Here is a 15,232-nt window from a genome sequence, read left to right as displayed (position 1 = left end):
CTTTAGAAAGGGACACCATACATAAAGGTGTTCCATTTACTCTTGACCCAAGTTTAATTACCTTTTTTACAAGTTCAGCCAAGATCACTGCTACTTAAGCAGGAAATTTCAGCATTACACTGTTATTGCTGCATTAAACTAAAACTCGTGGTGCTGGAGCCTATAGGCTCTTGAATGTAGATCTAGATCTTTGGAAACTTTTGTGTCTAATCCAAATTCTAGAGGGCTGTTCTGTAAGTAAAATGGGAGGAATAAAAAGTGAATCAAGAGAATTCTCTTTGAATTGTTGCTCACCTTCAACTCAGAATCACCCTGAGTAATTTCTTTTCACACCTTGAACATGTAAACAACTCAAGGGTTTAGGTTAACTAAGGCATTGTTTATTTTAGATGGTTGGTTGATTACATCCTTATGATCCTTATAATAGTGGGAAAACAATGGAACAACAAATGCAATTATGTGTGTGGTCCAAAGGCCATACAATTTGAAAGGGTGTAGGAAAGAGAATGATGTCGAGAAACAGGTAGGATGTAAAGAAACTAATGAGCATATCAGTCAGTCAATCAAATCCAGATAGTGCCACCATGGTTCCTTTGGGTAAAACAGGGAGAAATAAGTTCAATAGTTACATTGTTAAAATAAGAGCTTGACCTGTAGTTAACCACCATTTTCAGCCTTTGGTCATCATATAGTTACAAAACAATTTTCCTTTGTGCATTAATAAAAGTGGGAAAGTATCCCTTAATTTGATATCAGTTACACTGTATGCTCCCAGAAGGAAGCAATATTAATAAAGTTGATCCCTATTCATTTTACATAGTTGATTTTAGAGCTGGATGGTATCCTTTCCACCTTAGCTTTTAATCTGTGCAGGAAAAGTAGTCTTTTAAGACAAGTATTATAAATGATCCAGGTATGCTTAAGGGCACTTACTCATAGCTGTATTAATGTGCACTCTGTTCATCCTTGAGTTGGCAGCAAAGTATGTCAACATAAATTGCACTACCTCCATGGCCTATGTTTAATATGCCTCAGCAATGATGCCAGTGATGCTGTCCTTACAAATTTAAAGCAGGGCAGTTTTAGGGCAACAATTGGTGAAGGCCCTAGATTCTTTTCTCCTTTAAGTCAGCATCACCTGTCAGCAGAACAGATCAATCACCCATCACTCTTCATAAAATGTAGCAGGGGATGATACATGATACGAGAAAATGTATTCGACAATGGTGCTTTATTCGATGTAGAAAAGTTTTTGATCGATACAGACACACACACTTGTAGCATTCCTATAGAACATAGATATTCCCAAGGAATGGTGAGACAGAGGAAGGTGAGGCTGGAAAGAGAGCAATAGCACTTAGACTTATATAATGCTTTACAGCGCTTTACAGCCCTCTAAGCGGTTTACAGAGTCAGCATATTGCCCCCAACAATCTGGGTCCTCATTTTACCTACCTCAGACGGATGGAAGGCTGAGTCAACCTTGAGCCTGGTGAGATTTGAACTGCTGAACTGCAGCTAGCAGTCAGCTGAAGTAGCCTGCAGTACTGCATTCTAACCACTGTGCCACCTTGGCTCAAGCTCATGGAAACCTTGACAAGGTTCCCTCTTACGTCATCCCAGATACTTCTAGATCCCCCCCCCACCATTAGCTAGACATTGTTTGTTTTACACAGAGTTTATTTAGCCAAGCAATACAGAAAATAGCATTAAATTACAGTAACAACCTAGTTCCACTTCTCCTGTGTCTGCCATGAATGAAACAATGCAGCTATCAGATGAAGCAGATAGCTATTTTGTTCATAGCAGACACAACTGGGAGGCTCTGTGGTGTGTTCATTTTCCCCTGGACACAAATTTTGCTGAATGAACCATCTATGATGACTCAGTAATGTTGTGGTCAATGATGTGATCAGAAGCTGGGATCGATTTATTGCCTGTTTTAGATTGCTGATATCATGACTCTTGGTCACTGCCAAGGACTTATGACTTCATGAATTTAATTCCTAAATTCAGGATTTTAATCATATTGGCTTCACATTTAGGAAAACTTCTCATTAAGGAAATTATGTTACATAGAATGGATATCTCATGAGTTGCATATAGACCTCCAACTCCCATTGTGCACCCACCATGTCACATCCAGATCATATTGTTAACATTTGGTGTCAAAATAACCAGTTTTGGACAGCATGAATAGTTTCATTTATCCTTAAATGATAATGAAAATGAATGTATTTAGCCATTTTGAGGCAAAATGCATCTCATTGCATTTATACCTCCCATACTCAAATCAAGAAATAGGACAAAATATTTTATTTTTGTTTGCATACCTTCATTAATGGACACGCTTACTTGCAGTCCTCAAAAACCTCACATTCTAGGCCAATAAGACACCTTAATATGACCACTTGTTCAAATTGTGCTTCACCAGTATGATGTCCGAAGAAGCTAAATACTCTTCCTTTTTAACCACTTTATTCACTTTAATAGTTTCATTAGCATTGGTGCTCATTAGATTGCAGGTGTTTGTCATGCTTGGGAGTCCATGTCCAGTTTGGCTGGTATGTCCCATGTAGTCCTTCCTGGAACAGAAAATATTGGTAATAGTAACTCTTGTCTTATATGAGAAACTATAAATAGGAGAAACTATGCAACATGCTTTATCATGGGTTGCCTTTGAAAAGTATCTGAAAACTGCAGGTGGTCTTAAAGGAAGCAGTGTATCTTCTGGTGTATGAGACTCATAACATCTGTATAACAATAAGTGTCTGAGTACAAAGCAGGCCTGAGGAGAGGGGGGTGCAGCCGGTACATTGTTCTGGGGCCCATGGGGCTCAAAGGGGGCCCATGAAGGGGAATTTTTTTAAAAAAATTTACAAAACCAATTTTTTTAAAATAAAAAATAATATTGGATATATACTTCATATTCCATACTTTGTGTGTATAGTAAAACCACCTTGCAGCCTTGTTTGACATAACCTCTATTAAACTGAAACTCAGTGAACAGTTATTTATGTAATTTATTGAATTTTAATTTCATTACTTATTTATTTAAGTTTGCAAGTTTAGTTTTATTTCATTTATGGATATATTTAGTTTATGAATGGTTATGAAATGTCATCTCAAAAATCTGGAGCTCAAAAACGCAAGGAAAAACAGAAGCGTGATGAGATTAATAAAAAAGGGCGACAAACGCTTTTTCAATTTGGTGTTAAATGCAAAACAAGCGAAACTAACCAAAATAAAACTTTAAATTCAGAACAATGTGAGACAAGTGCAAAACTGAAACAAAGGCTGGAATCTCATGAGGCCAGTTTGGATTTTCAAGAAACATCAAATCAAGTAAATTCTCAATTTAAGATTTAGAGAAACAATTGTTAGTGATGAGAGTACTTCACTATCTACAGAATCTGGGCATGGCTGAGATAGTGAAGAGAAAAGTAGGTCAAATACTGGAAGTGATATTGGACTTCTTATAACAGATGTGCCTTCTCAATTGGAAATAGAAAACTATGTTATTAAAGGTCATACTGGCTTTCCTAAAACATTTCCCAATGATATAGATAACCAGGTTTTTCCCGAGAGTATTCTAACATTTCGAAGTTTAGTATTAAATTCATTGCTTATGTATATTGTTTCATTATTGTTTATATACTAATGTGTATTATTGTTTTTATTATCTTTTACAGAAGTACCTGTCCTCTTTTTAATATATTTGCAAGAATTCTTGAATGTAATTAATAAATGTACAATTATGACATTACTGATTTATGTGTCCATGTGTAGGTGAGGGAGCCCATATTAGTCTTGTTCCATAATCCTCTTGGCGACCCTGGTTCAAAGAGCTAATTTTAACTTATAAAGTCCTTCATGACTTGGCTTCCAGTTATCTTCAAGTAGAATTTTCCAATCACTCCTAAAATAGGGGTGTTTATGGTCCATATAGTGTATTGTCTATTGATGTCTCACTCATATGGAATGGTCTTCCCACAGAGATTCAGAGGGGTCCTCCTTCTCTATGTACATTTAAAAAACCAGTCATCCTGGAACTATTTTACAAACCTGTAAATTAATCTGTCATCACTGATGCTAAATTTTGAATATTTATCTTTTGTATTATTTGTTATTATATTGTAAACTGCCAGGGACAGCTTTGAAATGCCGCAGTAAATAAAATTGTAAATAAACAGATAAGGCAGTGTTTACTAGTGATGGCTTATTTCAATGTTCTTTGGAAATCTGATGAAACAATTATAAACACACATGCTGAGATAAATATAAGTATAAATCTAGTTTGCCACCCTTATTTGTCACAGTTTAACTATTAACCACATAGCATAAGACAGGTGCAAATGTTTTGATTTGTTACAAAATGTGGTGAAAGGCTATCAGATAGGACAATCAAAGTTTTCAGTCTCTCAGAAATGTTGGTCTTAAAGTCAAAACAAGTAAAATGGATGAAAATGGAAAATGGATTATATTTTATTAATATTATTATTTGTATAAAAGCATGTATTTTATGACAGTTACAAGTGTAAACATAATTATAAATACATGAAATGGATACAAATAAAAGGAAACATTAGGACAGGGACAGTAGGCATGCTGGTGCGCTTAAGCATGCCCCTTAAAGACCTCTTAGGAAGGGGTGAGGTCTACAGTGGACAATCTAAGTTTAAATTTTTCGGGGTTTGGGGAAGAAACCACAGTCAGGTAGTGCATCCCAGGCAGTGAGAACTCTTACTGAAGTCATATTTTCTGCACTCTAGTTTGGATTGGTTTACCATGAGTTTGTATCTATTGTGTGCTCTTGTATTGTTTTGGTTGAAGATGGAGTATTCATTGGTTGGTAGGACATTTAGCAGATGGTTTTATGTACTATACTTAGGTTAGACCAAAGACGGCGAAGTTCTAAGTTGTCTAAGCCCAAAATTTCAAGTCTGGTGGCATAAGGTATTTTGTTGCAAGCAGAGGAGTGGAGGACTTTTTTTGTGAAATATCTCTGGACTCGTTCAATTGTATTAATGTCCGATATGCAGTGCGGGATCTAGACAGATGAGCTGTATTCAAGAATTGGTCTGGCAAAAGTTTTGTATGCCCTACTTTATAGTTCAATATTACTGGAAAAGAAGCTACCATCTCTCTCTCTCTCTCCCTCTCCCTCTCCCCCCCCTCTCTCTCTCACACACACAGACAGACACAGACACTAAGTTTCTCTAGTGATATTTTTAATCTGAATTTATTATTTAATTAATATTTGCTTTTCTATCATGCCAACACCCAAGGACAACTTAGAACAATTACAAAATATAAAGTATAAAATTAAAATCAAAATCAATTGACTTAAATAAAAAAAGTTTGGCTAAAGAGAAGTTTTGTTCTAGTAGGATATAAAGTTTTGAGTTCTAAAGCAAAAAAAGTGTTTCACAAACATTCTGTCTGTACTTTAGGTATCTGATGATGCTTCTCTGAACCTTTTTCTGGGCTTACAAATAACACTTATTTAATCCAAAAATATACATTCTTGGAATTGCACAATTATCAACCAAGGCCAGGAAAAGTTATGGCTGACAATTGCAATGAGTGCCTCCACATGCTCGCCGCACAGCATTTTCCCCATTTCTGAATAGCAATAGCAATAGCACTTAGACTTATGTACCGCTTCATAGTGCTTTTACAGCCCTTTCTAAGCAGTTTACAAAGTCAGCCTATTGCCCCCAACAATCTGGGTCCTCATTTTACCCACCTCGGAAGGATGGAAGGCGGAGTCAAACTAGAGCTGGTGAGATTTGAACTGCCAAACTGCAACTAGCAGTCAGTAGAAGTAGCCTGCAGTACTGCACTCTAACCACTGCGCCACTTTGGCTCATTTTTCACTGCACATCTCTATTTTTCACTGTCTTCTTTAATACTGACAATGTGCACTTCATTCAAAAGTGCTTTCCATAGAGCAGGAGAAAGTAACCAATGGTTGAGGTTTTAGCAGTGGGGCATTCTAAAGAAGGGCCTACTGATCTAACCAGGTAGGATCATCTGAAAAATGCTATCCTGTGGATAATTCTTTCTTGCATTGATGTTAGAACAGAGAAATTGCAAGATATCTCTACTCTCCAAGCTCATAGCACAAAGGGATAAATACACAACAACTTTATTTCCCAGAAGCTCATTTTCAACATCAACCCATCAGTGAAGAAAATATGAACAAATAAGAAGTTCCCAGGTTCAGCTGCCTCATCGGCAGCAAAACTGAAGCATTTTAGCCAAGTCAAGATTGAAAAATTTGGAACTGTTTTCAGAACCACAAGTCAGCAGATGTGCTTTTGTATAGATCGGATTCAAGGTTCCCCCCCCCCACCTTTCAAACTGCTATTTTTCCTTGTTACTCCTTCAGTTTCAGCCTTTTTCTGTCTGCTTTTTCCCCCCCTTTTGTGTCTGCATTTTTAATACCATATTGGAGACACTTGTTGCCTACTCCCCTCTGATCTTCCTTGTGCTTTTGCCAACTCTTGCTGCTGCCAGAGAATAAAAATGCCTGAGATGTATCCTTCCTTTCAGGTCACTGTTAACTTGGCTGCCTTGTGGGGTGACAAAGCCATGACCATCATGAAGAAATCAAAGACCACAACAAAAGAACAAACATTAGTGTGAGGACCTAAATATAAAGCAAATACTAAAGCCCACTGAGGTGACAGCAAAGGGGCTTCAAAGCATTACTCAGTTCCCAACCCTTGATTCACCACATCAAAGGCTAATGCTTCAAATGGCATCAGACTGAGATGATAGTGGTGTTGGAAGCAAAGATAGAAATAATCAAGGAGCAATGACATCCTGTTCAAATGATTTTAGCTCTATCAGCAACTTGCAGAGAAATAGGCCCAGCATTCACCTGTAAAATCAATTTGGATCATTATGATGACTAAAATTTATTTATTTATTTATTTATTTTAAATTTATATACCGCCCTTCTCCCTGAGAACTCAGGGTGGTGTACAGCCAGAATTAAAAAACATAAAATACAAATATTAAAAAACAATTAAAGTATATATAAATTTGGCCCAAAATTAAAAATATAAACCAATTAAAATATTTAAAATTTCTTCTTAAGCCAGCCCGACTTGCTGGAAAAAGTGGGTTTTAAGGGCACGGCGGAAGGCACTAAGGTCTTGGATTCTCCTTATCTCTGGGGGCAACTGATTCCAGAGGGTAGGTGCCCCCACAGAGAAGGCCCTCCCACTGGGGGTCACCAGCCTACATTGATTGGCTGATGGCACCCTGAGGAGGCCCTCTCTGTGGGAGCGCATGGGACGATGGGAGGTCATTGGTAGCAGCAGGCGGTCTCAAAGATAGCTAGGCCCGATGCTTTAAAGGTGATAACCAACACCTTGAAGCGCACCCGGAAGACCACTGGGAGCCAGTGCAGCTCGCGCAGGAGCGGTGTTGCCATTTCACTTCCCACTCCCCCACTCCAATGTATCTGAAGATTCAGATTGGAGTTGAGAGGTAGTGACTGACTGACCAAAATCACTCGATGAACTCCACAGCTGAAGGGAGATTTAGACCTGGATTTCCCTGATCCAAAATAGCATAACCATCACGCCACATTGACAAGTATTATTTTCTAAGATCTGAATGTGGAAAGTAAAGGATAAACATATAACTGAGCTATGCAAGCATATCAAGCCTGGGTTCACGCCATGCAAAACCATGTTTTTAATCATGGTTTATTAAAACCAGAATTTTCTGTGATTATAGGATTATTTTAAGAGATTTATTCTATCTCAGTTTTTAATACTCTTGGTAGTCACAGGTAATAACATAAATAAGGTATATAATAATAATAATTACAAATATTAATTTATAATTAATATTAATTATAATATTAATTTTATTATAATTAAAACTCATGTTGGCACAGATCACTCAATCAGTCCCCAAAGGCCTTCTAAATATGCGGTACACTATATCATAAACCATTTTTTGCTAATTACATTGCTAAATTCAGAAACAAAACCCAAATCTAAAAGAATAATTGTCATCTAAATTTTGAAAATTGATGAATGTATAAAATGAATGGATAACAAGATGCAAACAAGTTTTTTTTTAAAGGTAAATGTAAAAGATTTCATTTTGCTGTAAGAATTTAGATAGTAAGACATCAGGTAACCAAATTATATTTTTAGGATAACTAAATATAAGTAACATGGGCTGTTAATTGCCCAGGATACATTTTTAGTTAGATAATATTATTTAAATGTATTCTTTCCCCCCCATAATTTGAGTTTCCAGATAACAGATATGTACATTTATCCACAAATCTATTATATCTCAGTGGAATGGAAGAGTTGGTATTTCAATCAATACTCACCAAAGAATTAAGTCCCTTGTAAAGCTAACTCCAGAGAAGATATGTGTAAGATTGGACATGGTTCCATATCTTCTCAGGAGTAAGTCCCACTGAGTTTCATGGGGTTATTCCTATGGCAGTAACCACAATACAGCAGCCTGTATGTGATATGAGAAGAAGAAAAAAAAATAGAAAGATAACATTTTAGCACAGTCAAGCAAAGAAACCGGAATTCTGCTTTTCAGTAAGAAGGAAGATTCATTCTCTCCATTTTGAACGGCATGTATTTCTTTGCACACCAAGTATAACAGGCAAGAGGGGCCCTCTATAAAAGAGCCAAGCCTCTAGATAGGAGATTTTTCATTTGTTTGCCTCTTATAGAGAGAAGGGGAGATCAGTTCCCATTTGCATTGTCCCTATTTTGAGTAATTAATGTATGTGGGTAGTTCCCCCAACTCTTCTAAGGTAAAAAATGACCTTGTCAAAACTTAGATTACAAAATCTTAGTTACTAAGCAATGGAGAGGGCCCCACTGGGATGGCATCCCAGCTCCTGAAATGGTATGTATAGTAAAAACTAATAAAAATGGTGTCAGAGGCTTGCAGGCTTCCAAGTCCCCTGCTGTGTGACCCTCTGATCCCAATTTATTAGCTGAACCCAGGGAAGCAGACAAACCACTCTGGCTCCAGACTGTAGGCTCCAAGAAAGAAATAATGCAAGGCCCAAAGCAATGGCTCCAGAGGACAGGAGGGAAGGGGAGGGAACTTGCTGGAAAGTTTTCAAATGAAGCTGAAATGAGGGGGGGGGGGGGAAGCGAGGCAAGATGCATCTGAGGAGCGAAATGGTTTGTAGATCTCTCAGGGATTCACTGAGCAATCCTCCCAACATGGAAGAAAAACCACTTTTTAAACAAAGGCAACCCATCTCTGCTTGGTGATTGCTCAGTTTCGGTTTCAGAAAGGAAGCCATTTTCTTATAAAATTCCATGTCCGGAACTTTTGCATTTAGTCCAGAAATCAATAGAACCCATAGGATGAATGGGCTGTTTCATTGCCTTCAGCCGAGAAGCTAATTGCAGAGCCCTAGTGTGGAAAAAAAACCCAGAATGAAAATAGGGCCTCTTCTTTGAAAGAAACAAGAAAACCAACTTGGATAGATGAGACTAGTATTCACAAGGGCTTTATTGTGCTTGTTCCAAGATTTAATAGCACTAAAGGTATCCAATAACATTGTAACATTGGTAATTTGTGTTCCACCTAGGAACTGAGTTCCATTCCAATAACATGGTCACTAAGTGAAATGGTCACTAAGTGAATACAAGAGAGGGAGGGAGAGAGAGGGACAGGGAGAGGGACAGGGAGAGAGACTGACTGACTGACTGACTGTGGGGCTCACCGCTCTTCCATTTAGATAAAGTTCCCTTGTACAATTATGCCACTGTTACTTTCAGTCCAGTATGCATTGTTGCAACTGTCCACATCAGTTGGGAAATGGTGTATTTACGAATTATATTAAGATTTATATTGATATTGATTGTTTCCTGATTTCTTATTTGTACCCTATGACTATAATTAAGTGTTGTACCTTATGATTCTTGATGAATGTATCTTGTATGCACCAAAGACAAATTCCTTGTGTGTCCAATCACACTTGGCCAATAAAGAATTCTATCATCTATCTATCTATCTATCTATCTATCTATCTATCTATCTATCTATCTATCTATCTATCTATTGTCATTTATTTTCCTCATATTTGAAAATGATGGCTAACCAGAGGAACTGTTGTACATCAATATTTGCAAGATACAGGCCATACAAAATATGTGTAATAATACACAAATAAGCAAGCAAATAAGCAAAATAGCTGTAGGGAAAGTCTTTAGGAATTTTGAATGTTTTCATCCTGAATTTACTTGTTACACACAAGGGTCATGTTCACCACCTATAAGGTGTTCTGTGGTGGAAACCATCTCCATCATTAACGTTTTAGGGAGACATAGTATCAGGGATCTTATTTTATGAGATTGACCTATTTTTCTAATGAGAAAATGGTGGGTGTGATATTTCAAAGAGCACAAAAAATGCATATCTGAACACACACCTGCATCACACATATGGGGAAACTATATATATACACATACATAGATATTGTTGGGAAAGCTGCTATAGCACAATGTAGGCCTAAATAATTATTTAAGTGGCAAAATCAATTCAACAACAATAACAAAAAGCCTCTCCTCTTTTGAGATTTGCCATTTAAAGCAAGAAACAATGCAAGAGTTACACATGGTTTAAACTGTTTTATTTGATTTTGAGGTATAGATTAAAGAGTTAACAGCCATGGTACAAATGATTAACTGTTGCTTCTCTCCCAAAACTGCAGATATTGACTTTGAAGCTAGTTATATTTTTTTATTTGGGCCAGCACTGATTTGTTAGGGACTTACTGATACTTTATCTTGATGTTACAACATAGATTAGATGTGACTGTTCCTCCTCCATTGCAACTATTTAGTTCTGTCTCAATAAAAAGCTAATCTATTGTTTTATTTAAGTCAAACTGCAGCTGTTTTCACACATGGCGTTTAATGCAATGCCAGGTTGCATTGCATCTACTCCCACAGTAGGCTCTGTGCTTATTACATAATCATAAGAAACACAGAGGTATATTGGAACCTGCTGAACTACTTCAGACTATTTGTTCATCTAGGCTAAACAGTTTTCTCATTGCTTACTACAGCTCAAGCTTTTAGAGTAGTGTTAGTGTTATTCTCCAAAATAAATAAATAAATAACTTTATTGTCATTGTATGGGTATACACACTATACCCATACAATGAAATTCACTTAACACCCAAAGACCAGGTCCAACACACATAACAATCCTCAAACACACTCCTACCCACCACAATTCTCCACCCCTAAACCACCCAAACATCCACACAACAGATGAAATAATACTGTCCAACAGCTCACTGATGGTGGCCCTTTAGTTCATTGTTGAGTGCAATTATAGCTCTGGGATAAAAACTATTCAGAAGACGTGTGGTCCGAGTTTTAATTGTTCTGTATCTTCTGCCAGAAGGCAACAGTCCAAAAAGATTGTAAGCAGGATGGGAAGAGTCTCTGAGAATGTTATGCAACTTTCTCAAACAGCGAGATTCGAAGATGTCGTCCAGGGCTGGTAGCTGGAGTCCGATGATATTCTGGGTAGTTTTAATGATTCTCTGTAGAGCTTTCTTGTCCGCTACAGAGCTGCTCCCATACCATGCAAGAATGCTGTATGTCAGGACACTCTCAATGGTGCTGCGATAGTAGGACAGAAGTAGATGCTGAGATAGATTTATCTTTTGGTATCCTTACGATATAGTGAATCTCCTCTTCAAAGGATTGCAACTGATGAATGTTGAAAGGTTTGATTGTTTAGTAAATAGACATTAAATGTTCTCTCTCTCTCATTTTTTAGGACTGGACCATGTCCACATTACTATTAATCATTTCCTGTTCCAGCAGATTTACTTCTGGAAAACTAGTGGACTACCTTCAGAATAGTTGGGTTAGTATGGTCCAGTAGTGGGATTCACTTACCTTCCCTACCGGTTTGCAAATGTGAGCGTGCACGCAGGCCTTCTGCGCATGCACAGTAATCATGCATTATGTCCGGGCGAGTGAGTGGAGCCTTCCGCAGTCATTGCTACCAGTTCGCACAATCCAGAAAGAACCTGCTGAATCCCACCACTGGTATGGTCTGAAGGAAGAATGGCATGGTCCATGTTTTCCTTAGTATCCAAAACCTTGTATGACTTTATTATTTAGTCAATAAAATGTGATTAACTTTTAATTAAAAAAATAGATTCCTGGTGGCTAAAGGGGCAAAATAAGATCAGCAGATGCTGACCTAAACAGCACCTGCTGGGTCAAAATTAACGTTAATGTTTATATTAAAAATTAATATTTGTGTATCATTTCCATTATATATTCTTTTTTCTTTTTAGATATTCAAGAAGATGTAACTGTAAAGATGGGTAAAAAGACTGAAGCTGTAGGAAAAGAGAGAACCCAGAGGAATTTGAGGTCTTCCTGAGAAATATATTCCTAATAAAGTGCTTTAGTTTTAGCTAAAAAGACACCATTATTAACATGCAAGATTAGCCTGAAAATGCACAGGTTAAGTAAGTAGTTGTTATGTTTAGGCTGATGCAAGGGTCCAGTTTGAGTGAAAGGGAACTGCACAAATGTCAATATAGATAATAGGATACACCATATAGCAGATTGCTATGGAAATGCCACTGTTATAGAAACATGTAAATGACCAAAAGTGAATTGGCCAATGTGATTGCACTGAACATTTGAAACGCTTGTCTGAAAATTAACTAGGAAAACTTGCTTGTATATGTTTCAGGGCCTTTCATGTGTCACATGAGACCATAGGAAGGAATCATAGAATCCTAAAATGTAAGAGTGTGAAGAGATTCTAGAAATCATCTAATCCACCCCACTGGATGATATCCAGCTAAAAATCAACTTCCTTCTAGTTTAAACCATTTTTTAAAAAATCTAGGGCCCTGGAAGAATGCTAATGACTTCTTAATCTTGTATAGCTCTTCAGATATATCAAGATAGCTACCATGTCTCGAACAGATTTCCCTTCTGGCTAAACATATTCAGGGCCTTCTACCATTTTCAATATTTTTTTTTCTTTCCAAGCCCTTTATTTATTTCAGGGGTCCCCAAACTTGGCAGCTTTAAGACTTGTGGACTTCAACTCCCAGAATTCTGGGAATTCTGGGAGTTGAAGTCCCCAAGTCTTAAAGCTGCCAAGTTTGAAGACCTCTGATTTACTTGGTTCTCTTCTGAGCATACTTCAGTTTTCTAAAACAAACTGCCCAGGACTGGAGGTAAAGTTGCATACAATATTCCAGGTGCAGTCTGACCAATACAGAATAGAGAAAACAAGGTTTCCTCTTGGTCTTGAAACTATCTTTCTATTAATAAAGCCAAGGATAGCATTTGCCATCTAACTCTCTGTGATGAAAACATCACACTGTTGGCTCCTGCTCAGCTTTTGATTTACTAAGACACTAGATTCTTTTTGTCCAGTATGGCCCCACCAATACAATTCCTCCCACCCTATGAGCAGGATCATAACTAGACAGGTTTGCAGGAATGCAGCCTAAAGCAGCACTGAATTTGGAGTTTATATGAACCATCAAAGAGAAAATGAATAGTGGTTAGACAGGAACAAACAGCTTATAACTTGTGAGTTCATCTTTATTTGTTGGGTTCCAAAATCTGTTTTCTCTTTTTTCTTTTCTAGCCAGACTAGAGAATTTTGCTTGGGGCCCCTTGTCATTTTATTCATATTACTTCTACTCATTAACTTCCAGTGACCCCTATAGTTGCTCTTGTATAAACAAATAAGAAACACTTTTCCATTCAACCTTCAATGAAGAGGCAATGAAACAACAATCCTCTTATGACAGTTGGTGAAAACAGCCAGACTTTATATGGGCTGTGTGTGCCTATGCATGTGGGCACAGAGGTCATTCCAAAATCTTTTGCTCTCACTTTCCCATGACTTGAGACTAACTATTCTTGCAGTTAAATGAATGATATGTTCTTCTTCATTGTTCAGCTTCAGAATCAAAGCTCCCAAGTTATTATAAAAATCATCAAGGCTGTTGCAAAAACGTCCAGTTCATCTTGAGAAAACCAATATCCATGTGGGTTTGGGACTTTGATGGGAAATGTGTAATGTCACTTTTTTAGACCAGTTCAATTCTCAGCATGGCTCATGGATGGGCCACCATAGAAGCCTCAAGAACTGTCTGTGCATCTGTATTCTGTGCCAGATGTTGCTTCTGCATTCTCTTTAAGGATAGCCCCTTCAATGTTGTGCAAAGGCTCTCCTAGCCAAAAGTGCCTGCTCTTCAAGCTGGAATCATGAGTCCAAGAGAACCTCCAAGTTGCACATTGGTATGGTGCAACCCATCCATCACTAAAGATGTTAAAGTCCTGGCTCTCAAAGCTCCATGCACCCTGAGCTACTTAGTCTTACCAGTGTTCAACCAAAGTCTATTGTCCCCCATCCAGATGCCCATAGTCTCTAGGGAATGCAAGAAGGAAGATAGCATCACTTGGGTCACTGGGCGTGAAGATGCAAAGTTGGATATCATCAGCATTCTGATGGTATCTCATCCCATGTTCACAGCTAATCTCACCCAGTGGCTTTATGCAGATGTTAAAAAGGACTGGAGAGAGTACCAAGCTCTATGATATGCCACAAAAAAGTGGCCATGGACTAGACCCAGGGGTGGGATCCTACCGGTTGAACAACCAGTTCACTGAGCTCTGTGCGCATGTGCACAATTTCCATAAAATTGAACTTCCGCATTGCAAACAAGGAAAGGAGCAACGAAAACAGCTGAGGAGGGCCAGTTCAATCTGCCACCCCTGATCAGCTGGGCTTCAGAAGCAGAAATAAAGGTCAGTATAACCCAGGGGCAAGCGGGTGGGCCCACTTTCACAGCAACAGAGAACTGGTTCACTCTTGGCAGGAAGTGGGAAGTACTGGTTTGGGTGAACCGGTCTGAACCAGTAGAATCCCACCACTGACTAGACCTCTCACTACCTATCAACAGCAGAGAAAACCAGTGCAAAACTGTATTGCCCAGATCCAAATCCTGCAGCTGTCCCAAAAGGATAGTTAATGGTATTGAAGACCACTGAGAAATCAAGAAAAGCAAGGATGGATGCACTATCTACATCCTGCTTTTGTCTGAGATCATCAACAAGTGTGATCAATGCTTTTTCTGTCCCAGAGTTAGGCCTGAATCCTGACTGGAAGGGGTTGAGATAATTCATTTCATTCAAGACTCTGCCAA

At 38.1% G+C, this 15,232-nt stretch overlaps 2 long non-coding RNA genes across 2 annotated transcripts; one reads left to right on the top strand and one right to left on the bottom strand.

Annotated features, from left to right (window-relative positions):
- Positions 1 to 1,214: 1,214 nt before the first annotated feature.
- On the bottom strand, positions 1,215 to 9,092 carry LOC117664364 (uncharacterized). Its single transcript, XR_004591006.2, has 2 exons — positions 8,369 to 9,092; positions 1,215 to 2,585 (listed from the first exon to the last, which is right to left on the bottom strand). It is a non-coding gene; the product is annotated as an uncharacterized LOC117664364 (long non-coding RNA).
- On the top strand, positions 8,816 to 12,473 carry LOC148114533 (uncharacterized). The gene is made up of 3 exons (XR_015732996.1): positions 8,816 to 8,907; positions 11,815 to 11,904; positions 12,344 to 12,473. It is a non-coding gene; the product is annotated as an uncharacterized LOC148114533 (long non-coding RNA).
- Positions 12,474 to 15,232: the final 2,759 nt, after the last annotated feature.

The sequence above is a fragment of the Pantherophis guttatus genome, chromosome 3 (genome assembly GCF_059756535.1).
Source record: "Pantherophis guttatus breed Tessera chromosome 3, ASM5975653v1, whole genome shotgun sequence".
Lineage (NCBI taxonomy): Eukaryota > Metazoa > Chordata > Lepidosauria > Squamata > Colubridae > Pantherophis > Pantherophis guttatus.
This window is presented reverse-complemented; position numbering and strand designations above follow the sequence as displayed.